The sequence below is a fragment of the Monodon monoceros genome, unplaced genomic scaffold (assembly GCF_005190385.1).
Source record: "Monodon monoceros isolate NGI ecotype Baffin Bay Population unplaced genomic scaffold, NGI_Narwhal_1 Super_Scaffold_8, whole genome shotgun sequence".
In the NCBI taxonomy this organism is placed as follows: Eukaryota; Metazoa; Chordata; class Mammalia; order Artiodactyla; family Monodontidae; genus Monodon; species Monodon monoceros.
Genome location: NW_021703785.1, coordinates 31,395,020 through 31,421,929, shown reverse-complemented (window position 1 = coordinate 31,421,929; position 26,910 = coordinate 31,395,020). Strand labels below are relative to the sequence as shown.

General features: G+C 37.9%; 1 protein-coding gene across 8 annotated transcripts in view; it reads right to left on the bottom strand.

Annotated features, from left to right (window-relative positions):
• Positions 1–26,910, bottom strand: part of KLF12 (Kruppel like factor 12) — a 445,831-nt gene that overhangs the window by 94,220 nt on the left and 324,701 nt on the right. The window lies entirely within an intron of this gene.

Sequence of the window (26,910 nt, the reverse complement as noted above, 5' to 3'; positions counted from 1 at the left end):
GGTCTGGCCAAACATGAGAATAATGCACATAATGCCATTGTCAAAAAGTGAAATTATGATTTTAAGTCTGTAAGTTAAACGATCTTTTAAAAATTCTGCAAAATTTTGGGGGACTATTTTCCCTCAATCTCCTTATTAGAAAATGTGGAAGCATGAATAGCCATTAAACAGAATTAACCCATATTTAAATCTACCAATCCTGATAGTCTCTTTTAAATAATCAAGACAAACTGAATTTACAAAATATGATTAGAGCAGTTTGCTTAAATTTGTAGTCCCTGATTAAATACAGGTGTTATGCAAAATAGGCTGGGTCTGGAAACTGCTCACAAATGCATCCTTACTATTTAGCATTATTTTTGCTTTGAATAAAAGAAAGCAAGAGTTTTTATAGAGTCCCTGCAAAATCTGCAGAAATGAGAAGAACCAACCTAGAAAAAAAAAAATTCCATACATGTACTAAACAATACCACACAAAGTATATAGGCCTAAAAACTGCATATTAACAAACAGTAAAACAGAACTGGGCTTCCCTGGTGGCGCAGTGGTTGAGAGTCCGCCTGCCGATGCGGGGGACAAGGGTTTGTGCCCCGTTCCGGGAGGATCCCACATGCCGTGGAGCGGCTGGGCCCGTGAGCCATGGCCGCTGAGCCTGCGCGTCCGGAGCCTGTGCTCCGCAACGGGAGAGGCCACAGCAGTGAGAGGCCCGCATACCGCAAAAAAAAAAAAACCAAAAAAACAAAACTATCGTGATTTTTTTTTTCAAAAGAATTGATAAAATTGAAATAGAATCAGCTGATGGTTTCACTCTTGCATTCCTGCCCTGGAGATCTGAGAAAGAAAGCAATATGATTCAGCTAGTTGTACAAGGGATAAAATGACAATTCAACATTCGAAAATAATAATTAACAAATTGAAAGAATTTCTTAGTTTCTACTGTTTGCCAGGCCTTGTGCTAGACATTGGTGATGTACAAATCCATAAAATATTGCTCCTGCCCTGAAAAACTTTCCAGGCTCAAGAGTTCAAACATCACAGAAATTTCATAGCAGGGTTACATAGTGCATGGTTAAGGGTACGGACTCTGGACCAGGCTGCCTGGGTTCAACCACTATGAGGTTCTAGCACTTACTGGTTGTTTGGTCTATGGATAAGATATCTAATCTTTTAGATATCTATCTATCTCAGTTCTCCCATCTTTACAGTGAGGGTAATTACATCCTCTCATTCAGAACAATACTTGGAGCACAGCATGTGCTGGACAACTCTTAGCTACCTGACTATCCTGACCTTCCCTAGGAGAGTCCCACGTTGCAGTGTCGATGTCTGCTCAGGGCTGCCCTATGTCTCTGTGTCTCACTTTCCTCTGAAGCAAGGGCAATAATAAGAGGATGTATGTCTCTGGGTATTAGGTACAGTCTAAATGCTAGGAGACAACAATAAAGACTATCTCAAAACAGCCAGCTCTCAATTTGTCCATAACTAGGGAAATTCATCATGAAGAAACGTAAAAGCTTAATTTTTGAATAAAAAGTCACCAGAGTATTGCAACAACCTGTTAAATATAGCAAGACAAATTCAAATCAGTATAGCTGTAGTAGACAGCATTCTGTTAGAATCCCAGAGTAAGGGGTATTTTGGAAATTAAATGGGAAACTAACTAGACAAATTCTCTGCTGACTAGGAAGTATGGCCCAGTGGCTGTGAGGGGGCTTTAGTTTCTTCTGAGTTTATCCATATTCAAATTTGGTGTTGACTGCATATCAGAGGAATGGCTGTCATGAGAGTCAAGAAAGTTTACTGTAGTGGTGCCAGGGGCTCTAATTTGCTAAGTCATCTACTAATTGTGGCTGTGTTTATAAAAGCAGCATCATTCTGGGCAGGGCAAAACAGGACAGTCAGTTGGACTGATTTATTGCTTTCTGTATGCTGAGTAGTGCTGAATAGCAGGGATCCTGAGACTCTCTTCTGCTCAGACATGTATCATTATGCTAAACACACACTTGCTCCCCCATTTGATTCATTCACACTACAGGAAGCAAATCATGGATTGATTAAATTACGCTTTTTTTTTTTAAGGTAACAGCATTACCAACATAAGGGTTCAAGGGCTTCAAAGAGAGAATATTTCTATTTTGCCAATGTGAATTACTGCGGAATGCCAGTTGTAAGTCACGTAAGAGCCTGTATACACCCTACTTTTTTTTTTTTTCACCTTGACCATGAATTAATCCACAAGTACACAGCTTGGAAATATATTTGCACAGTCTTAAATTCAATTATGCCATCCGGTTCCTCACACCGCAATAAAGCGAGTGACACAAATTCTGGGGTTTCCCAGTGCACGTACAAGTTATGTTTACAATATACTGTAGTCTATTATTAAGTGTGCAATTTTATTATGTCTGAAACACAATGTACACACCTTAATTAAAAAATACTTTATTGCTAAAAAACGCAGACCGTCATCTGAGTCTTGAGTCGTAATCTTTTTGCAATAGCAACATTAAAGATCACTGACCACAGGTCACCATAACAATAATAATGAAAAAGTTTGAGATACTGCGAGAATTACCAAAATGTGATACAGGCAAAAGTGAGCAAATGCTGTTAGAAAAACGGCACCAACAGACATGCTTGAGTCAGGTTGGCACAAACCTTCAGTCTGTAAAAACGCAGCATCTGTGGAGCACGATACAGCGAAGCACAACGGCATGAAGTATGTCTATATTACCCTGTTTCCCCTGAACCTCAAGAATACGCAGAATAGGCTTTCTATTAAATAAAAAGAGGGTGGAAAAAAACACAACTTCTGCTGCTTCTTTACAACTTACCCTCTGCGACAAGTGGTTAATTAACATCTGACCCTAGTTCTTAGGCATTACATTTCTTTTTTAACCTCTTGTGATCTGGCTTCTACCTCCACTACTTTGGATTTGGTTTTAAGTCAGTATAAATTCACTTTAGTAATTAGCCTGGCTGAGCCCTCACTTCCCTCACGCCAGGTCTGAACCCTGCACTTCTCTTTTCTTTTTGTTAAAGGTTATACTCCATTTATATTATTATAAAATACTGGCTATATTCCCCGTGTTGTACAATGTATTCTTGTAGCTTATTTATTTTTTTTTTGTAGCTTATTTTATACACAATAGTTTGTACCTCTTAATCCCCACCCCTATGTTGCCCGCCCCTCCCTCCATGGTAACCACTAGTTTGTTCTCTATATCTGCAAGTCTGCTTCTTTTTTGCTATATTCACTAGTTTTTCGATTCCACATAAAGTGATATCATACGGTATTTATCCTTCTCTGACATTTCACTCAGCATAATGCCCTCTAAGTCCATCCATGTTGCTGTAAATGGAAAACTTCATTCTTTTTTTATGGCTGGGTAGTATTCCATTGTATATATACCACATCTTTTTTTTTTTTTTTTTTTAACCACATCTTCTTTAGCCATTCATCTGTCGATGGACACTTCAGTTGCTTCCACATCTTGGCTATTGTAAATAATGCTGCTCTGAACATAGAGATGCATGTATCTTTTTGAATTAGTGTTTTCATTTTTTTCATTATACACTCAGGAGTGGAACTGCTGGATCATATGCTAGCTCTATTTTTAGTTTCTTGAGAAACCTCCATACTGTCTTCCACAGTGGCTGCACCGATTTCCATTCCCATCAACAGAAACTTGTACTTCTCTTGACGGCCACGTCTCATGACACCTCTGACACACCCCCATCATCTTCTTTTGCTCCCCCTCTCCTGCCTCTCCCCTTAGTTTCCATAGACTTCATTAAGGTAGATCATGCTGGTAACTCTCACAGTTACGCTCTTAGTTCTAACCTTGCCCAAATTCTAATTTTGCATTTCCAACTCCTTACGAGATCTGCCCACTTGTATATCTCACTATTAATACAAACTCATCATTTATCTTCTCTCCATTACCAATTCTCCACCCATATTTTTATTAGTAAAATGAGTGTTTTTCAAGATACCAGAGTTCAGAGCTGTGTAAGTATTGTTGATCTCCTCTTTCTTACCCCTTATAGCCAATAACCGTTGTTGACTGAGCTGTCTCCACTGGCCTTTATTTTCTATGTTCTTGCAACCCCTCTAAATGAGGCGGGTGGTTGTCATCTTACACTTTGCACATTTGTTTCCGCTGGATGGCATGCATCAATCTCTGTCCCTGCTAATCCATGTGACATCCTGCTATGAGATGAGCTATCTGGGCAGATACTGACGTTGGCTCACTCAGCACTATGCCAGCCTCTTGTTTTTTGACTTCCTAAAGAAGAGAGTCTAGAAAGAGAAAAGCGACATTTCCCAGAGGCCCTTGTCACTACATTTCTGTGTGTGAGCTGTTTCCACCAAGTCCCCGAACAAAGCAGATGTGAGCAATTTAAGGAAGCAACCCTGGGCAGAGACCCTTGTCTCCCGACAAGCCTAACAGTAGAGGCTTAAGTTCTTCTGGGCTAGCTGGGAGGAGATCCTGGCATCCAGGTCCACTTCAAAGGTGCAAATGGTGGGTGGGGAGTATCGGAGGTATTTTGCTAGAAGTGCCCTCTGGTTGCTCTGTTGGTGTATCATTTAATAACTCCCTTTCACCATAAATTGTTAGAGTGGATTCTATTATCAGCAACTAAAAAGCCTGAAACACTTTCCTAAACCACTCTCCTCATTATATCAACCCTCAGTTCAATAACCATCAAAGGGGTCCCTAATGTCTATAGTATAAAGCCCTAACTCCCTATCATCACATCAAAGACCTTGATATTCTGGCCCTGACCCACTAGGTACTATTTCATATGACTTTCTGTAAGAACCTTTCCGTCTAGGCTTCTGTTTTTTTGTTATAGGGCTTACCCCATTTCATTTACTGGAAATGCCTTTCTTCCTGTCTCTGACATAAACTCTAGCTAACTTTCAAAGCACAGAATAAGCCCCACCTCTTCCCTGAAGCCCTCCTTGACCACCTCATGCGGGAGTGATTTTTCTCCTCTGCCTCCTCTAGACAGACAGGACGTATTATATTGTCAGACTATATATTTTTCACTTATGGCTTTGTATATTCTTGATAATTTTCTTATACAAGTTCATAAGGTTTCTCTCTCTAATATTCATTCATGAGGAACCTACATTATATCATCCATAATAACAACTAAATAGCTAATTTACTGAGCACCTACTACAGCCAGGTGCTGTTGTAGGCACTTTTTATGTCCCATCCGTGGACACCCACCACGTGACAACCTTGTTCATTTAATGGATGCTGAAACAGAAACAAGTTCTGGGAAGTTATATAGCTTGTCCAGGGTCATGGAGTTAGAGAAAAGATGATGTTCAATAGATATTTTATCCAACTACCAACTGAAAAATCAGGAAATTATTTTTTCAAAGGAACATTTCTTGAGCACTTACTATTTGTCATGCTCTATGCTGAGCACGACGTTACAAGTGATGTTTTATTTAATCCACTCAACCACCTCAAGACTTAGATACTTTACATGTTTTAAAGATGAAAAAAACACACTGCCACCAAGAGAAATTAAGTAACTTCCCAAGATCTTAGTGCCAATCAATACATGGCACTTGGAACCCAAGCATTTGACTCCAGAATGCATGCATTGCATCTTAGAACAAACACTTCTGTTCTGAAGGATACAATGATTTGACTGGGAGACCATTCAATGAAATCTTTTGTTTTTAAGCAAAAAAATAATAAAAATAAGGTATATCATAGCACACTTTCTTTATTACAAGAGTCATGATTACTGTGACAATTTAAATCTTCTAGTTTGCAAGACATGGAAGTAGCCTAACATTTGAAAATTGAAAAGTCAGGGAAAAGAGAAGAACAGGCAGGGCAAGAAGAACCTGGGGGGTGGTTCCCTGGTGGCACAGTGGTTGAGAGTCCGCCTGCCGATGCAGGGGACGCGGGTTTGGGCCCCGGTCCGGGAAGATCCCACATGCCGCAGAGCGGCTGGGCCCGTGAGCCATGGCCGCTGAGCCTGCGCGTCCGGAGCCTGTGCTCCGCAATGGGAGAGGCCACAACAGTGAGAGGCCCGCGTACCGCAAGAAAAAAAAAAAAAAAAAAGAGTAACCCGAGGAAATATAATCTCAAAATTTGAGAGGATGTCACCTGACATGTTAGTCCTCCCCATAGTAGCCCACATCTATTTTATTTAAAAAAAATAATTACTGACTAAATCTCTCAGGGTTCTCTTGATAAGTCTCCTTGCTGAATAAGATGCTCTTCTTTGACTGATTCTTTCCTTATGTTAACTTACTCTTAATACGCAAATTTGTAGTTTATCTCTTAGTTTTTTATAATACTTTTCCCTTGTAAAATTATCACCATATTAAATTTGGCAAATGCGCATAATTTTATTTCCTTAAAGAACTCATACATAACTTATTTCAAATCTTGGGTTTCAAAGCAACTGAATTTGAGCGGGTAATTCTAGTTCAACCCAAATTTGTCATCCTTTCATGAGGGTCTTTTTGTTCCTTTCTCCACATTCATTTGTCATTCAGGAAGTCAGTGAAGAGGTAAAACGATGGCCTATAGAAAGTGACAAGTACACCCACACGTCAAATGCATTTGAAAGCAGATTTGTTTCAGGAGCAAACCTTCAGTTCAGTAATACACGGTGGTTCCCGGTGACTGCTAAGAGCAAGTCTGTAAAGGACAGCTCTGCACTGGGCATGCAGAAACCACTTCTCTGCTCTTATATCAAACACATGTCACGTTCGCTTTGTTTACATGTCTGCTCTCTAGTAATGTTTAAAATGAAATTGCTTTCATCTCTTTTTGCATTTTTGTTTCAGAACATTTCAACCTTACATATTAACTTTCAAATTAAGTAAACAGCTGGGCAAATGGAGTTCTCTGCAGTTCATTTTCTCATAAAGTGTGAAACTTGCACCTACACATTCTGCTAATTATGATATAAAAGTCATAGTCTAGTGAAAACTGACCAGTTTTCCTGCCTCGAGTCCTATATATCTGTCATCTAAGCAAACTGCTGAGTTCTGTACACATTTCAAAATAGTTTGTTACTTCTGAAAGCTATTAAGAGACTCCACTTTTTTTTCCGAATTGTAACAATTTGAGTCATTAATAAAACTCAAAACTACTGAGAATAAAGTTTCCTTTTACTCTGGTGAGCTAAGAGTATAAACGCTGCTGGGGACACATAATTGGTCTCGCAAATCGCATCCTGTAAGGGAAGGTTTGCGCACCTTTGCTTTCCTACAAATATTTTCATCCATTGGTCTTTAAGCGGGGCCATGAATGCTGGATCAGTGACACCCTCCATCTGGCAAGTGCCTTGGAGCGCACAGAGCACCGCTGTCTCATTCGATCCTCACAAAAGCCTGCGGCAGGAACACAGGCATTACTATATCTGCATTCTGTAAATGAGCACCCTATGGCATTCGAGGACCTGCTTGGTGTCACCATGGTCACCATGGTACCAGTCAGTAAGAAATGAGCACCAATTCTAAACGTTTCTTTTTTCTACTACCCAGACAGAACTCAGAGCCAGAAAGCAATTTGGAGATCTCCCTCATCCCCAATGGTGAGGATAAGACCATACAATTTGCCCAGAGTGGGACTCTGGCCACACAGGGACTAAGGACGCCCTCGTTCTTCCCTAATGTAATGAAAAGGAAGGCTTCAGAGTCAGACATAGCTAGGTTGGACCCTATTTCCAAAATACACTCTCTGTGATCTTGTGCAAGTGATCTACATTCATTTGACTTTTGGTTCTTCATTGCTTAAGTGGGAATATTAACACCTATTTTCTGTAGCTGTGGGAATGAAAAGAGATGAGATGTGGTGTGCCTGTCTCATGACCACTGCTCAGAACACATTCTTTTCTTGCCCTCTTTTCAACTCACTGTTTACATAATGGTACTCAGCTTTCACATTTTATTTCATAAACTAAACATCTCAGCAGTCCAGTTGCTTACAAAAACTGGTTTTAAATGTATCCGTTTCTGACTTTTGCAGGTAATCCTTATGTTTCTTTTAATTAATTGTTCAATCTTTATTATATACATTCCTCTCCCTTAAAATACTAGGCCAAACAGTAAGCATACTATTCTTATTATAATTTATTTAAAAATGTAAGTCAAAACCCACATCAGTCTGCTCTGGACAATACATTTGTTTTATATTTATTTTTGTAATTTCTTTTTAAAATTACACTGTTTTGTGCTTAGAATGGAAGTTAATCCTTCCAATGATCAAGTATTTTGTGAAGTGACCCATGCTGACACTACTTTGCAGCAATAAAAGTCAAGACTCTCTAGGGTGGCACTCAAAACCAATTAATAGACATGCATAGAATTTTATATTGCATCCTATCTACTGCATGCAGTGCTGGGCATGGTCCTGGAGTCAAAATACTGCTTAGAAAGCACCCTTAGAGAATTTTCTGGGGATGCCACAGCGCATTTAGGAACAAGTTTACAAAGAAGCTGCAAGAACTCTCCAGCTAATCCTGGTGTTTCCCTCCTCTTGGTCTAATAACAGAGGAGGGAGCTGGTCTCCTCATCTCCATTCTGTAGATGTGAGTGAGTGCTGAGGCTGGGCAACCTGAAAACAGGGCCAGCAGAACACAGAGGGGAAGTGAAATTCAGGACCAAGGACTCACAGCTCTGGGCTTCCACAAATCATACTCCTTCTTCCATGAAAGTCCCTCCTGTCCTTCCAGGAAATAAAACTAACACATTGAGTGAACAGAACATTATCTATTCTGATCTTGAAATTTTTGATAGTAGGGGGAACTAACCCTTGGAAAACATGTTCTGCATTTCAAACTCACCAGAAATAAATTACCAAAAAAATTCTTTTACATTTCTCTCAAGATCCCTAAAAAAAGCTTCCCAGGACTTCTTTCATTTTCTTAAAGTTATCTGAAAGTTAAACGGACTCAAAATACGATAATCAGAGTGAACAGATATGTGCAGTCTATACATTTTATAAAGACGCGAGTAGAAATGTTTACCAGATTTAGTAGTCAAAGTATATATCCATGTGACTACTTAGACATAGTAAAAGCTAAAAATCATTATTACACTATTATCTAACGATGCAGTTGAAAGTATTTTTCTATAAATAATACTGTAGCAGAATTTCAATGCAATTTGTCATTCTTCCTCATTGAATTGCCATTTTTTCTGCCACATTACCTGTTTGTCATTCCAGATAAGTTGTCAGGTCAAAAAAAATCACTGTCTTCTTTAAGAGCAATACTTCTGTGGCTATTCTCCTAGAATAAAACCTTATTATAGAAGTGACCTTTAAGTATATATGGATGACACGAGCATCCTACCTGTATTTATTACGCAGAATCTCATGCTCTGCGTATCTAGGTATTAACAGTTCCCTAGCTTTATCTAACTGTTGTTGCATTATTTTTCCTGTATGTTGATTTGTTAGCCCAGTTGTTAATTTTTCAATTACACTATACTAGGTACATTTGTATAGATTATGGCAAAATTTCTTTTGAAATGGGAAAGGGAATAAGTAAAGAAATACAGTTTTCGGCCTTGTTGTCATGGCTTCTGTTCTGGGATTATGATCCCTGTGGGCCAAAGAATACAATCATCAAAACAGGAATCCAGTTCACTGGCATCATGCTGGAGTAGTCTCAAAAATTATTCCCCACAATGTGCTATCCTGGTCTGCAGAATGCACTAAATATGGCAAGCCACCGACCTAAATCAGCTGTTTTTAACTGCTTTTCCCCCAATATTCATAGACATGTAATTCTCATGTTTATATACAGAGTCAAACAGACACCAGAAAATAGACACAAATAAACCCAGATTTTGAAGGTTGCTCATTATGGCTATGGTACAGACAGCAGGTTAAGTGATATTTCCAGTTAGCTGCAACTCCACTCTTTGAACCGATTACAATATACCGGTGAGTCCTAACCCACCAATTTGTATCCACATCTTAGATGAAAACTGCTACAAGAAGCCTTTTTGCAATGAAATTGAACACAGAATCTCAAAGCGTATAAGAGACAAAAGCAATATGTAGCTATAATAAACTTATTTTATGAATAGAAATTCTTAATAATTATTACAAAATGGATATGAAAAGAACAATTATGTGTTTTAATATAAATACTAAAATGTGAGGGTTTTTCTAAGATCAGTGGCAGCATCCACATGACCTTGCATTTTGTTCCAGTGAGTGAGTCTAAAAGAATCTGGAACCACTGAAATTCATAGTTAAAAATGGTCAGACTGTTTAACAGGCCATTCCGCAATCTCCGAATCCTCTGCCATTAGAATAATGTCAGTTTTCACTGGGTGGAGAAGTACTTGAATAATTTAAATTTGTACTGAGTGGAAGGATGTAAAGGAACCCTCTGAGGCATTTGAAATACTCTATATTTTGATCTATACGAAGGTCACATGAGTGTGTTCATCACTGAGCTGTACACTTAAGATCTGTATACTTAACAATGTACATGTCACATCTTAATAATAAAACAATGACCCAGAAGCCTGAAAAACAGTAAACTTTTGTTTTTAAGTTAGTTAAGAAAAATGTCTAATGAAAGTGTACATTATCATTATTATTAGAGTTAGAAAATAAGAACCAAAATGATTTCTAATATATTATCTTGGCCACACATGCTATAAAGATTCACTTGATACAAATGACTGCTAAGCCATGGTGAAGTCACATGTTGAACACATATGCCTGACTCTGCCTGACACTTAATTGAGCCTGGCACATGTGTGCTTTAGTAATGTGCTCAGCTGTGCAATTTTATGTGAGTGGACATCTGTAGACATGAATTTGAAAAGAATTCGTGCAAAGTGACAACCTTTATAACTAGCAATGTATGATAAAAAGGGTCATAAAGAGAAGCAGCAACAACTAACATTTATTGGGTTGAGGTTTTACTACGTTACAAGCACTGCGCCGAGTTCCTGCATTCAGCACCTCAAGAATTGCATTTACAGGATTTTTAAACATATGAACAGAGAGACGGCAGGAGATCTGTTTTGCAATCTGCCCCTAAAATAAGATAATATGGCAGCACAAATTAATGCAATTATAGGCTCCAAGTTTGTAAAAAAAAAAAAAAAAAGTTGTTTGGCAACTCTTATACGTGATTGTATTATAACTGCAATTTTAAAATTTACTGAATTTCATTAAAATGAACCTTAAGCATTTAAAATCTAGCATTCTATAGGTGTCATCTTGAAAAGCATCATCAAAGGAACTTTTCTGACACCAGATACATAACTTCTCATTCGAAGAGTTTATAGCTCACAAACTCCTTTCCTTAGCCCGCAGAGCAGTGAATAAGCTTGGAGACATGATGGGAATCAATTTCCTGGCTTAGGACTCCTTTCCTAAACAACTACTGTCTTCGTGATTAATATTTTTCATATGTAAAGCAGGTTCTTGACATTTTTTAATTGGATCTCGTATAAATCATCTATTATCATTACATTAAATCTTATTGAAGTTTCAATTCTAAAACTCTAAATTCCAAACTCTTACTTGATTACTTAAATTCAAGTAATTTTTTTTAACATCTGTATTGGAGTGTAATTGCTTTACAATAGTGTGTTAGTTTCTGCTTTATAACAAAGTGAATCAGCTATACGTATACATATATCCCCATTATCTCCTCCCTCTTAAACTGGTTTTAAAATCAATAACAACTGGGTTTTACAAGCATCGGATTTGCTAAAAAGGAAGTATTGACACTTTTTCCCCCCCTTAAATTGGGAAGACATGTGAAACAATCTTGAATCTTTTTTTTCCCCTGTGATAAAGATGGGTTTGCCTGACCCACGCAGACCTTCCCCAATGACTGGTGATTTCTGGCATATATTCGATGTTCAAGAAATGTGAGCTTCCATGAAAGATAACAGAAATTACTGCAATGCGTGGAAGAACTTAAGTTCACTGGAAATTTTCTTTGACTACAAATATCCTAGATACTGTGGTGGACAGAAAACGAAACCACTCTTGGCGTGTTAGAGATGACGTTCTCTACTTGTCTCCTTCACGAAGCTGAGGGTGAGGTCTTTACACATGGCAAGCGTTCAGTAAGCACTGAATGAATGAAGTGTAAGAAGGAAGTAATCCCCTCCTGATGTCTGTCACGTCATTAAGTAGAACAATAAACAGTCATTCAAATGACGTGGTAGGAGTATCTGGATGAATCAGTAATATTCACCTGCAATTTTGACTTTATAATTTTAGTTATGTAATATAAAGAGGTAACTATAGTTCCTGGGTACTCTACAAGCACAGAAATCTGGAAAATGCTTGAGACTCTCCCTATCTTTAATGGATAAGAAATGGGAAGGTTGGAGAGTTATAAACTATTATGAAGTTAGCAAATGGAAGAGCTATTACTAAAAGAAAAGCTCCTTATTTTCTCATTGGAATAAACCAAGACCCAAACTCATCTGGGGTTTAAAGCTTACAAATACTCATTCACGTTTGAAGTTAAGAGATCAGAGGAAGAATTTCAAAGTTCATGTGGATAAGAAGACAAAGATGTACCCAGAATGAAAACAGAGAGGGGGAGATACCAATGACTATGGCATTTACTGGGCCTTTAATCAGTATATTTTGAATGGATAAAAGTTCATAATTGCTACCTACATTGATTTCTCCGATAGTTATCAGATAATCAAATTTATATATTCAGACAAAAACATGTTGTAATTAAGTTTGTTTGTTTGTTTTCCCCCAAACACAGTTATTTGAATAAGTGTCCCAAGCTTTCTTTGCACTCTGGGTTGATCTCTAGTCTACAGAAATGAACATCACTCCTCTGGCTGTCATCCTATTTTTCTCATCTCCCTCACAGTTATGTGTATACGTTTGCTTCCTCGAATCTTAGGCTCCTACCCCTTCAGCACTCATGATTCCTTCCTATTAACTTGCTGCATCCAGGCTTATAAGTCCTTTCCACAACTCAATGAGATCTGTACTGTCTCTAGTTCATTTTTTGCTAAATTGGTTAGAGTTCTCATTTTTCACTCTCCTGAAACCTCAAAGGGACAGGATCTGGCTGAAAATCACTCCTCCCTATTTTCTTGATGCTTCTCTTAGCACTTCTGTCCGTGTAACTTTCTTTATCTGTCTCCTCACCACGGGTCTTCCTCCAAAACTGGCCCTTGGCATCTTGTTCTTCACTGAGAAGGACTGAATAGATCTTCTTTTACAGATTAAGTAACCAAGAGAATGCCTTAAAAAAAGACTATGAATACCAAAGGTAGCTGGAGATGTGGACTGATTGGAACTCTTGCACACTGCTGGCGGGAATGTAAAAGGACACAGCTACTTTGGAAAACAGTTGTGTAGTTTCTTACAAAGATAAACATACATGTTCCCTTGACCCAGCAATTCCTCTTCTAGGTAGCTACCTAAGAGAAATGAAAACATGTCCACAGAAGAGTTGCACAGAATGTTCATACAGCCCTAATATAATAAACCCAAACTGGAAACAACCCAAATGTTCATCAGTGAGTGAAAGAATAAACAAATTATATTACATCCAAGTAATGGAGTACTACTTAGCAATGTAACAACATGCAAGAATCTCAAAAACATCATGCTGAGTGAAAGAAGACTGAAATCAAAGAATACACAGAATACGATTCCATAAAGGAAGGTCTAGAACTACTCCATAGACAGACATCAGAAAGTGACTGGCTGGGGGTTAGGGGGAGGTACTGAATTTACTGGTGGGTGCAGGGGGCGAAGGTAACTTTTTAGGCGATGGAAACGTTCTGTATCATGATTCAGCACAACTACTGAAGCCCGTGCGCCTAGAGCCCACGCTCCACAAGAGAAGCCACCGCAATGAGAAGCCCGCGCACCGCAATGAAGAGTAACCCCAGCTCGCCGCAACTAGAGAAAGCCTGCACGCAGCAACAAAGACCCAATGCAGCCAAAAATAAATAAATTAAAAAAATAAAATAAAATAAAGCTAGTTAAGCAGGGCATCTTCAACAACCCCCCACCACCATTTCTCTCTACCCATCTCATACACATACTTCTACTCTAACATTAATTAAAAAAAAAAAAAAAAGTTGCAGGTGTATGAGCACAGTCGCCCCCCTCCCCCCCAGACCCAACCCCGGCCCCATGCCCACGCCATCCAAGGGTTCTGCATTTGTGGATTCAACCAATTGTGGATTGAAAAAAAAAAAAAAATTTTTTTTTCCATAAAGTTCCAAAAAGCAAAACTTGAATGTGCCAGGAGCTGGTAACTATTTACATAACATTTACATTGTATTTACAACTATTTACATAACATTTACATTGTGTTAGTATTATAAGCAGTCTAGAGATGATTTAAAGTAAGTGTAAGGGAGGATGTTGTGTAGGTTATATGCAAATACTAAGCCATTTTCATAAGGGACTTTAGCATCCTCGGATTTTTGTATCCACGTGGGTCCTGGAACACAATCCCCACGGATACCAAGAGGCAACTGTATATACAATTGTTAAACCCTTTGAACTGTATTTTTTTTTAATTTAATTTATTTTTTTATACAGCAGGTTCTTATTAGTTATCCATTTTATACATATTAGCGTATATATGTCAATCCCAGTCTCCCAATTCATCCCACCACACACCCCCTCCACCACCTTCCCCCCTTGGTGTCCATACGTTTGTTCTCTACATCTGTGTCTCTATTTCTGCCCTGCAAACCAGTTCACCTGTACCATTTTTCTACGTTCCACATATATGCGTTAATATATGATATTTGTTGAACTGTATTTTTAAAATATGTGTGTTTTACTGTATGTAAATAATACCTCAAAAAAAAATTAACCTCAATAATCATTCTTATGCCAATGACTGCCTTTCTATATTTCCAGCCTTCTCTAATCGGTTCCAGTTCCAGATCTCAAAATTCCAACAGGATGGTTCTGTTTGTATGTTTCACCATTTTATCAAACTCCACCCACTCTACTCAATTACATTATTCAGTTCAAAGGGATGGCCATTCCTTTTGCCTTTATCTTATCTTTTAGAGTCTAGTTATCACTAAAACTGTCAATTATTCCTTTAAACCATAAATCCTTTCCCTTCAAGACAGAATGCAGGAAGGAGCACTTTTAACATGTACTGTAAAATATACCTGATCGGGCATCATTAGCATCACTACTTATTACTTTTATGATGCCTACTAAGTACTTAACTTTCCTGAGTTACATTGTCCTCATCTGTAACATCAGATAATTCATTCACTGCTACATTAGGAACATGGTGAGATACATAATAAAAATAAACTGAGACTTATAAAGCACTATATTTTTAACACAACACTTAGGGTGATTGTTACTGGTTCAAAAGCCACCACTGGAGCCCTGGCCCAGGCCCAGCGGTGCTCGTGTCTGAACTACTTCAATAACTTCCGATATTGTCTTCCTGAGTTTTTTGGGCATGTGACCAACTTGTTACTCATTTTCATGACTAATAATTTATCATGCAATCCCTTTTAAAACACTAGGATAATCTTGATCTTTTAAAGATACATATGGCAAGATTTATGAAACTCCTGATTTGTTTTCAAAGTAGCTGTCAATCTGGAAGCTTTGGTAAAAATGTAGGAGTAAAAAGCCAAGGCTATAAATCTATTTTTAAAAAACCAGGTTGATTTTAGTCTATGAAGAGATTACGTGCTTTTAATTCAACAATTACTTTGTTTGTTTTCTTGACAATACTTTTGCTGGATATTCTCATATTGTAAAACCTTTACTGGTCTACTGACTTTACTTGAATAACAAGCCTCATAAAAAGCTACAGTGAAAAATTAATATCTTAACCCCAACAATGTAATCCACCCAAGTAGAGAAGAAGATATTCTAATTTCTTGATTTTAAGAAAGACATTTATTTTTTCTAATCAATTTCCTCGTTTGCACTTTACTATTATACACTAGGAAAAGTTTCTCTAAATGTACAATTTAAAATGAGTTTTAGGGCTTCCCTGGTGGCGCGGTGGTTGCGAGTCTGCCTGCCAGTGCAGGGGACATGGGTTCGTGCCCCGGTCCGGGAAGATCCCACATGCCGCAGAGTGGCTGGGCCCGTGAGCCATGGCCGCTGAGCCTGCGCTTCCGGAGCCTGTGCTCTGCAACGGGAGAGGCCGCGGCAGTGAGAGGCCCACGTACCGCAAAAAAATAATGATAATAATAAATAAATGAGTTTTATATTTGCATTAGAAAATCGAAACTACAAGAATCAATTCCATGTTTTCTATCACTTGTAACAGTGATTACATATACAGAACAAAATAGAGAAGGGATGTAGAAATGAAGACCCAAACACTTTTTGCTGAAAGGTCACAAAATTTTAGCTCAAAGATTTTATCTTCTCTTACCTGTGTAATAGTTTCAATTTGATGTTTTGTATTTTGTCACTCTCACAGTCCACAGCTATCTAATTCCAGAAATCAGGGGAACAGGCACATTAGCTAATGTTAATTTTTTTGTCACTTTGTGCACCATAAGAGGTTAATCAATGTTAATTTGAGTTTAGAGACTGAACATAACTACATTTCACAGATTTTGCTTATTCAGCTAGAATCAGCCTCTTGCTACGTGCTACATCTTTTGTAACACCACTCTATTACACTTGGCAAAATCAAACACTTCTGAGAGTGTAAGCCCTGGAGATAAGAGTTTACACTATGAAATCCAGATATCAAGACTCAATAAATGTACTTGTTATTAATTTTAAAACATACATCATTAAGTAGATATAGAAAGAGGAATTTATGAGATCCACCAGGGCCATCTAGAAATTTCATGAGAACATGACTAAACTTTGCTAAAACTTAGAAAATAAAATTTCAAAAATAGGTAAATTAATTTCAATTGCTTCTAGAAACAACAGCCATTCTTTCCCGAAATATTAGTACACTAGTCATCACTCTCCTAAAGCTTTGCATCTCCATGGGAGGAATATATTTCCCCACCCCATTGATGCTGGGCTTGGTCATGTGCCTTGCTTTGGCCAACGGGATGCTAGCAGATGAATGATGTGAGCAAAGGCTTAAAATTTGTTTGTACTACAGGGCTTGTCCTCTTGTGTTCTAGCCACTGCTGTGAGATATACATGCCCTGGGCGGCCCTTTGGGTTAAGAAAAATGAGTGAACAGTACTGCTCCAAGAACCTGCAGACCTGCTCCAAATGACCAGCTGATACATGGAAGAGAAGTAAATGTTTTATGACGGTATTCCACTGAGTTCCGGAATGACTGGCTACACAGCATTATAGCGGCAATATATGATTAGGAAAACAAACAAACAAACACCTTGATATTGAATTTGGGGTGGTGCCATATTTTTCTTAGGTATTAAATTAATATTTGGTGGCAGACATTACTGATTAATTGAATCAGTCCTGTCCATGTTTTTCTTTTCCTTAGCCATACTCCAATAATTGGGAACATGTAAATTAGTTTTGGCCAATGAGATATAAGCAGAAATCACATGGTGGGTGTCCTGGGAAAGCTTTTTAAAAGTGACACAGTTGGTTGCTATGTTCTTCTGGTTAGTTTGTTTTGCTTTTACTCCTTCTCTTCTGACTATTATAAGGGCGGGATACCTGGAGATGCAGTTGACTTCATATAACCATTGGAAAGCCACAACTGAAGGACAACAAAACAGGAAGAGAGAAGAAACCCTAGGACGAACCTTAGGACACTCCATCAGCCTGTCCTGCTTACTCCAGACTTCTCGTTATCCCAGATAAATAATTCCATGTTTAAGTTCTCTTGTAACATTTATTGTTATTTGCAACCAAAAGTAACATTAATCGATATTTGAAAGGATATGCAGATAGGTAGGTAAATAGATAGAACTTTATTCAAATTAACAAAAAAGATCCAAAATTGTACCCAGAAATTTGCTGGCATTTTTACTACACTAACTGCACATGGTTTGGGATTTAGCTTCTAGGATAAGCCATAATGTGTGATGTACTAGATTTCAACTGAGGGCAACCCTCAACTTTGTGACTGTGAAAGTAGATGGCACAAAATCATGGTAAAATGTCAACCTGATAAGATTCATTCTGATCCAAGCTATCTTTTTCTATCTATGTCAGATTTTTCTTTATAGCAGCAGGTTCTCCATGAAAACGTATCCTTCAATTTTCTACTTTCATTTGACACATGTAAGTAAACATATTCAATGAGATTCAAGTGTGGGAGAGTGCTATAAAGTGAAGGAAAATTATGGTACAATGGCAATAACTCATGAAGAGTAATAAGAAGAGAGTGCCTAGAGCATTTGACTGCAAATGGAAGAGATTATATCCTGGTGAATTGAGTTAATTTCAAATATATTACAGTATGGTTTTCTGTCATATGTACTCTCTCTGACTATATTAATAAATGAAAGAGTGATGAATAGTTCCGGGAACTTGTAGCGAAGCATTAATATTTCAACATCATCGTTGAGTATCTGTGTCAACACACATCAAAAATGCATGAGAAATGACTACCTGTACTCACTTGTTACACTCATTAAGAATATATGGATGAGAAATATAAATGGTATACATAAATTTGCAATGCAATTACAGGTAGAACATATAGAAAGAAAAAAGCTACACAAAGATCTCACACAGAGAAGTATGTCAAGCAATCGGCAGCAAGTTAATACTGGCAATCAGTTTGGAGTATACTGTATGACCACATGAAATACCACTTTATTTTAAATTATGAGTCATCTCAGTAATTACTGGCACTAAATTTTTTTTAAATATAGAAGTAGCAAAAATAAGTAGCCACTCTCAAACAAAAGCGGCTCTTCACTCTGTCTATGATGTAGCTTTGGAATCCCCTTGTTTAAAAATAAATATAAAAACAAGAGTTTGGCTTTAAAAAGTTTGATTTCTATCTATTTTTAAATTGATCACCTAGAAGTAATTAATTCACATTAGAATGAGGCATGGCAGTTTGAAAACAAATCAACACTCAGTTAACAATAATTTCCAAGTGGTTAGGAAGGCTAAACAAATAATCTGTTTATATCTGTAGTATACAGAAAGATGATGTTCAATTCAGTTGGGGAGGGAGAAGGTCAAACTCACTATTTAGCATTATGTATGGAGTACCACATGCCTACCAAAGAGACAAGATATAAATCACTCTCAAAACAGCAACAACTGGGCTTCCCTGGTGGCGCAGTGGTTGAGAGTCGGCCTGCCGATGCAGGGGACGCGGGTTCGTGCCCCGGTCCGGGAAGATCCCACATACCGCGGAGGGGCTCGGCCCGTGAGCCATGGCCGCTGAGCTGGCGCGTCCGGAGCCTGTGCTCCGCAATGGGAGAGGCCAGAGCAGTGAGAGGCCCGCGTACGGCAAAAAAACCCCACAAAAAACCAGCAACACCTGTGTAGTAGCTTTCATATATGGTGCCTTTTATTTTCTTTGCTCTTTTTTGTTTGTTTTGTTTGTTGGTTTTCGTATTTTCTGGCATTTCTAGAACAAATTGTATTACTTGTATTCGTTTTTTTTTTCTCTCTCTCTTTGGCCGTGCCACGTGGCTTGTGGGATCTTAGTTCCCTGAGCAGGGATTGAACCCGGGCTCTCAACAGTGAACGCGTGGAGTCCTAACCACTGGACCGCCAGGGAATTCTGGTGCCTTTTATTTTATTTTACTTTTTAATGATCAAAAAGATTCCGGCATAAAAAATTCTGAGGGTAAGCTCTCACTTGGAACAACAGTTGCATCATTTTTAGGGAAAAAGTACGAATGTTTCTGTATCCTAGAAGATACAGTAACAACATACGAAAAAAAAAACTTTCTAGGATAATAAATATTTTTGACTTATCAGGGGATACAAAATTAGATTTCAAGAACCCAGGCCCAAAAGAAGTAAGTACTTCTTTGAAAGAAATTTTGAAGGAAAAATTTTGTTTTGCATTTATTTTTTGTTTTTGTTTATTGATTCTTGTGTGGGTTAAAAAACTGCAGATTCCCTTAGAAAAAAGAAAAGAACTTGTAACACAGCATAGAGGGAAAAGTATGAGTGGATAAAGAGATTCAGTCCTGAATCCCTCTCCCTAGGGATGTAATGGGAGAATCATTACTTGGCATCAACAGAGCTCAGTTTCTTCTGTAAAATTAATGTTCTCTATTGGTCAGTGAGTTTGCTTATTCATTCCAGAATATTCCTGCTTTAAGGTCTCTGCACTTGTTATTCCCTCTGCCTGGAGCGCGGTTCCTTTAGATATCCTGGGGACCTGACCTCATGCCTCTTTAGGTCTCTCCTAACATACAATCTTATCAGAGTTCTTTAAATGCCTTACGTGAAAGAGTAAATGCTGTCTACCCTCGCAGCTCACTCAGCACCCACATCCTGTCTCTCTCACCTCCAGAGCACTTACCTTCTTCAGAGGTACCATATGCTTACTGTCTGTTTCCCTCCCACCTCCTCCACTGGAATATAAGCACCATGAAATCAGTGATTTTGTCTATTTTATTCAATGCTGTTCTAGTGTTTAAAAAAGTACCTGGCCAGGCACTGTGCTAGCAGCCCTGGAGATACATGGAAGACTAGAACATGTTATCTACCCTCTGAAGAGCTCAATATATTGGAGAGTCTGACATGTATGGACACAGGGGTGTCTATACATATACATATATGTGTATGTATGTGTACATATACACATATAAAGATTTATATATATATATACCACAAGCTCCTGTGTCTAGCTGTGGACAGCTAGGCAGCGCTAGTCATATAAATGGCACCCTTTGGGATGTACCGTGCTCAACCCGCACCACGATACCCAGCTTCCTTGAGACTGAAATCTGTAAAACACAAAGCTGATGACGCCATTGCCATTTAAAACCTATTGATGTCTCCCCATTGTCTACAGAATAAATTCACCCTTCCTGATCAGGTCCCTACCCACCTCCCCAGGCAGCTGCATCTCCCGGCTTTCCGCCACACTCACTTCCGTGCCAGTTACTATGAACTCACACATCCCTACCGCATGTCAATGCTTTCCTCTACTCCAGACTGAGCTACGTGACCTTCCCCCCTTTCCTCACTGCAGCCCTTCATGCTTTTATCCCACTGGGCTTTGATTCGCCTCATATATGTTGATTCTGAGCTCCCTGTGGTAAGGTTCTATGAACCATTCATCCTGTATCCCCAGCATGTAACACAGGGCTAAATAAATGAATTAATTATTCGCCAAATACAGACATGACTTAATTTGCTAATTCACAAAACAGCTCAAATATCAAATTATTATCAAAAACTGATCAGACTTTAAACAAAAGTGGGACCAACATGGTCCCATCAAAGCGATAGAAATGACTGTGTATGGGTGTACAGTCTTCATCTTTGCTATTAAATACCCAGGGACTGAGTTACTCAGTGATCATTATATATATATTTTTTTTAATATTGCTAGAAGGTTGGGTTGATGCAGGCTAAGTATACACTTCAGACTCTACCTATGTTCATTCACATCAAATCAGGAGCTTTTTCTGACCTCCTTTAGAAGAAGAGCAACGTAAAAGTGTTTATCTCCTTGGCAAGACAGCGAACACCTCTCAGATTTACCCATCAGCCATGATGTCTATTATTAGTCTATTAGAGAGCTAGACTTCCACCTACAGAACTGAATCAAAGCTATTTCTTTGTTAAGGCATGAAGTAGGGATTTGAAGGCGTCCCAAACACATTAGGCTTATTAAATAAAAGTATAGCTTCTTTTAATGAGACAAGAATCTGGGAAAGATTTAAAAGAAAAAAACCCCTGAAATTGTCTGACCTACTGAGCTCTCTGGCTTCTTCTCTGGGCACAGTCAGCTCAGCTGGGTTCGTTCTAATCAGCAGACAAGGGAAGAGGCATGATCCAAATACCCTCAAATCTTTCAGTCAAGGGCTGCAAAATTAGATGACACAGTACCATTTCAACCCTTGGACAAACATTTCCTTTTATAGATTGACAGAAAGCAATTCTAAAAAGGATGCTCATTTTGGGAATGTCAGCACATATGTATATACTGAAACAATAATTTCTTAAAATAATAGCAACAGTGAAGTTTATAGAAAGAATGCTCTAATGTATTTGTACTTTATTTCTTCACATATCAATATAATGCTGTGTGTGATTTACAGAAGTGGAACACCTTTTTAAGAACTATTTCTGAGAAGGCATCTGATAGAATTATCTCTCCCTAAGTCAGATTATATTTAAAGTGACAGCGAGTTTAAAGATGAAAAAAATCTGAAATTATTTCATAAAAGTTATATTCTTATTGGGATTCAGGTGTCAAAAAACTTTGCTAATTTTAGAAAGTTATGGTTTAGAGATATTAAAGCCACAACATAAAAACAAGAGCTGCCTTCATAAAGGAATATGGGTTTATAGTCAGACAAACTCTGATTTCAATATGAGCTCTGCAAATTATCAGCTATAGGACCTCTGGGGATAGAGTAAACCTCTCTGGGCTTCCGTTTATTTGTGCATAAAAACAGGAGCATAGGGCAAATTAAATGAAAACTGTGTAAGTCCTCACAGAATCTGCCTGAAAGAAGTCAGTCAGTAACAGTTTTGTTTTCTCTTTCTTCCTTATCTCTAGGCCTGTTCTCTACTGTCATTTAAAAGACATTAACAAAGTTACGCATGAGGAGATTCAGAAATAAGGATCAAGAATTTTAAAATAAGGAAAATGAAAAACACACACAAAAAACCCAAACCGAAAACCTCCAAGATTTCTGACCCTTCTCTGATCATCAGATGCAACCTTCTAAATTAGAAACCATGATGTTTGAGCAGCAGACTCTGAAGGAACAGGGTACCCAACTTGCTACCATATCTGTTCTTTCAAAGGGCATCTAAGTGCAAATAAAGATGGGACTCTTCATTTCCAGAATTCACAAATCGTTTTCCTTTAAGAAGAAGGGCACTTGACACAGGCAATATAATAAAAACAGGGGGAGGAAGCCAGTGTTTTAATTAGCTTAAATGTAATTAACAAGGAACTATTTGAAAAGAATATCCTTTTAACAGGTTCAAATTTTAGGGATGCTAACCAAAGCAAAAAGCTACTAATGCATGTTGCTTCTTTTCCACTCTGACAGTTACAATCAAGATCAGAGAGGGCAGAGAACTCAGATATGGTGTGAGTTAAACAATCACGTGCATTCACCAATTCTGCGAAAACTGACACTGAGGAAAGCTGGTCCATCTCCTTAAAATCTTCATCGCCTTCTCCCACCCTCTACTCCACCCTTTCCCACTTCACTCTTACTGAAAGTATCATGTCTAGACCTTTATTCTTTCAGTTTAAGGCTTGCGCCTGGTTGAACACTAATTCCTCTGAGGAGGGCCCGCTTTCAGATATTCTTATTCATTTACACTTTACTTTGAAGGAAGTTGATTATTCTACCAGCATCAACAAATGAGGAGTAGGAAGGTTTGGAGTTAGAGAAAAAAGAAGAAAAAGGGGTACAGAAATTAGAGGCTCTGAGTAAGAGAGCCAAATTTTACCTATTTAAAAAATATCATTGTTTTGCCTAGGGTTAGAGTTAATTATAATAATTTGCTCTAATCATGTACCTCTCTTTTTCCAAACACTTATTTCATAATTACGTTTGTCAAGTAGTTAAGGGTAATGATCCTATTATAGCATCAGAGGGGGAAAAAAAAAACACCAGACCTAAGCAAAACAGATGTTCCACGAATTGCTGGAAGTTGGCTTTGTCAGAATTACTTGAATACACTGTCTCTGGCTCGGACAGTATCTCTACAGTTGAAATACAAGAAGGGTAGAGCCTGCCTGTAGGCCTAGCTATGGCCGGTTTTTCCCATTTATCTGAATTCACTGAGGCTGAGCTGATAAACGAGAAGCAAGTGAATCAATGAAAATAGTTGCAATGATTGGTTCAAGCACAGTTCAGGAGCCTTGCTATAAAAATCTATTTAAATGGAAGTGAACTTAGGTTGCAGCTCTAGCCACCAAGCATTGTTCCTTTTTATTCAAAGACAAGAGTATCTGAATATTATATATTGGGGTGGGGAGAGGTGCAATGGCTAACAACTTCTGCATTTCAAATCAAAGGAAAATTTCTTGAACTGAAGATTTAATAAACGTTCATTTTAAAAACCAGTAAAATGCATAATACCAAATATTTAAAAAGAGCATTTATTAGCATATTAAGGTTTATGCTATGTAAATATAATAATGTCAGCAAAGTAAGCCACCAAATTAAAAATTCAAACTACGGTGATGACTGCATGAGGCAAGGCTATGAACCCGAATGGGAAAGGAGACAAAGAAGAGATTCAGTTGGAGAGAGTCACCTTGTGGGTTAGGATCTTGCCTGAAGGGCTGGCCTAGGACAAGGCAGTTTCGCCCCTCTCTAGTGTCAGTCTTTCCTAATAGCTTCCTTTCTCATCTTCCCGCTTTCTTCCTTGACACTGCACTGGTGGCCAATGAGATAAGAGGCACGCCTTCAAACCCCTCCTAAACCATGGCTTTAATTGGAGAGACGTGTTTTGGTTGCCCAGGGCTTCTAAAATGTGCTACCTCTATTGCAAATAAACCCCTGATTTTATCACCTCTCTACCTGCAGGCATCCTTCTCACCTAACTCAAAGTTCTGCAAGCGCCAGAAACAGATGCACGAATGTCTTTTGAAATCCTCTCATCTCGTACATGCCAAGATGATGTTCTATCCTCTTACGATTTGAAGCATTATTTTATTGATCATAGTATACTGGAATTTTTTTGTTTGTTGGACAGCTTTTGAGTTAATAGAAGCCATCAAGATCCAAAGGCAAACAGAAAAAAGAGGAAAGGGAAATTAATACTGAAACAGAGACGTGCATTAAAAATCAGAGAAATTAAGAGCAGGAAGACATATCCACCGAGAGTTAACTTTGGGTAAACCTAAGTACAGATTTTTTTAAAAATTCTCTGACAAGGACTATATACTTATTTGTCCCAGAATAAAATTTTCCTCAACATATTGTTTTAAGTTTTGAAATACACCTATATTTAAGAGGTCTCTGCAGAACATTCTTTTCGCTTCATCTAACAGTATCTTAGCACTTCTCAGTGTTTACACACACATACTCCTTCTTGAATGATGGTTAATTAACTATTGATGGGTCCTGGCATTCTAGGGCTTCCCAAGTGACAGCTCAGTATTCTTTACTAATCGTTTAATGAAAACACTTACATGAATAATGAATCTGGCACTTGCCTAGATACACATGCAACTTTTGCAATAGTAATAAAGGCAGGCGTATGCACCGTCAGAACAAAATATTGTGGGGCTTACAAATGTTTTCACAAAGCAAATCGGAGAGGTTATGTTGAAAATGAAGCTCCAGTTCCTAAAGCTGCTATTAAAAGTTTCATATTAAAATATACTATTATATTCTCAGCACATAATATTAAAAGCACAAAAAATGGTTATGTTTAAGATGTTAATACCATGATTTGCTCGATAAGCCCGAAATGGAGTAAGCATAACTTAGATTTTAGTGATCACAGTGCCAAACTTACAGAAACACACATATCTATAACACACACACACAAATTATGTATATATTATATGGTAAACTGTGGAAAACTGTGATTAAAATGTCTATGAAACTTATGATTCATCTCAGAATTGAACTTTGTCATCATTTAGTCTAATTTTGCAGGTGAGAACATGGAATCCTTGATCTTAAGATTTAGCTCCCACAAAACCACAATCACTGCGCTGATCACTGAACTGGTGATGAAGTGACCGGGCATGCTAGCACTTAAATATGATTTCAGCCATCCTTCTGATCCAACGCTTTGGAGAAACTAAGTAAGTTACTACAACCAGTTACTGGAACAAATGAGAGAAAAAAGTGTTTTTATACATGTTCAAGTGGAAGAATATGACTGGTAACAGACATTACAGGCACTCTTGAGAAAAAGCTGTGTTTGGGGAGTTAGAAGTCCTAAACTTTGTCTCGTCACCACTTATTATATGACTCTGGAGAAGACACTGAGCCTCTCTCATCCTCAGTATCTTCATTTGTAAAATCAGCATGACACTTGCAATATTTATATTTACTAGTTGTCATGTACTTATACTACACACTATTACCATTATTCTTACTACTACCACTAATAATAATATTAATTTCACCCTTGAGGCTCTCATCTGTCAAAACTTTGCAATTCAATTTTCATGCCTTGTAACTATATCACACCCTCACAATGGTCCTATAAAGTACGTATTCTTTCTTACTACAGATGAAGAAATATCTCAGAGTGGTTAGTTAACTTGCCAGATGTCACATGGCTATTAAGTGACTGAATGTGAACTTGAATCCAAATCTTTCTGACTGCAATTTCATTAGATTTTCCATATCCTGTTTCCTCTAATATATAATATACCTAGTACCTATTTATCATAGAGATTCATTTTATACACCCTCACATATACACACACATAGGCTTTAAATTCTAAAATGCCCTACTAATTTTTTTTTTTAATTTCAAGGCCTAATTCATGAAACAGAGTAGATATTTAGTCAATACCTGGGAAAAAAGAATTAATATATGGGAGGTAATTAAGATCATTTTAAGTAAAGTGTTAATTAACTTTTGTGTTGGCAGTAACAGGGGCTTAATTTAAATCTTCCTCTTCTTTAAAATTATGTTATTAAAAATTATGCTAGAGAAAAAATACACATGGACTAGTCATAGGTGCAATTCTAGACACAGAATTGACAATGATGAAAAAGCAGCTATTTTCAATGAAAAAGGGCTAAACTCTAACCCTGTGTTACAGTTAAAGGAGTGAGAAACGATCCCTTTAAAAATTACATATGATTTGAATGTTTCAAAGGGGTAACATAGTATCTTC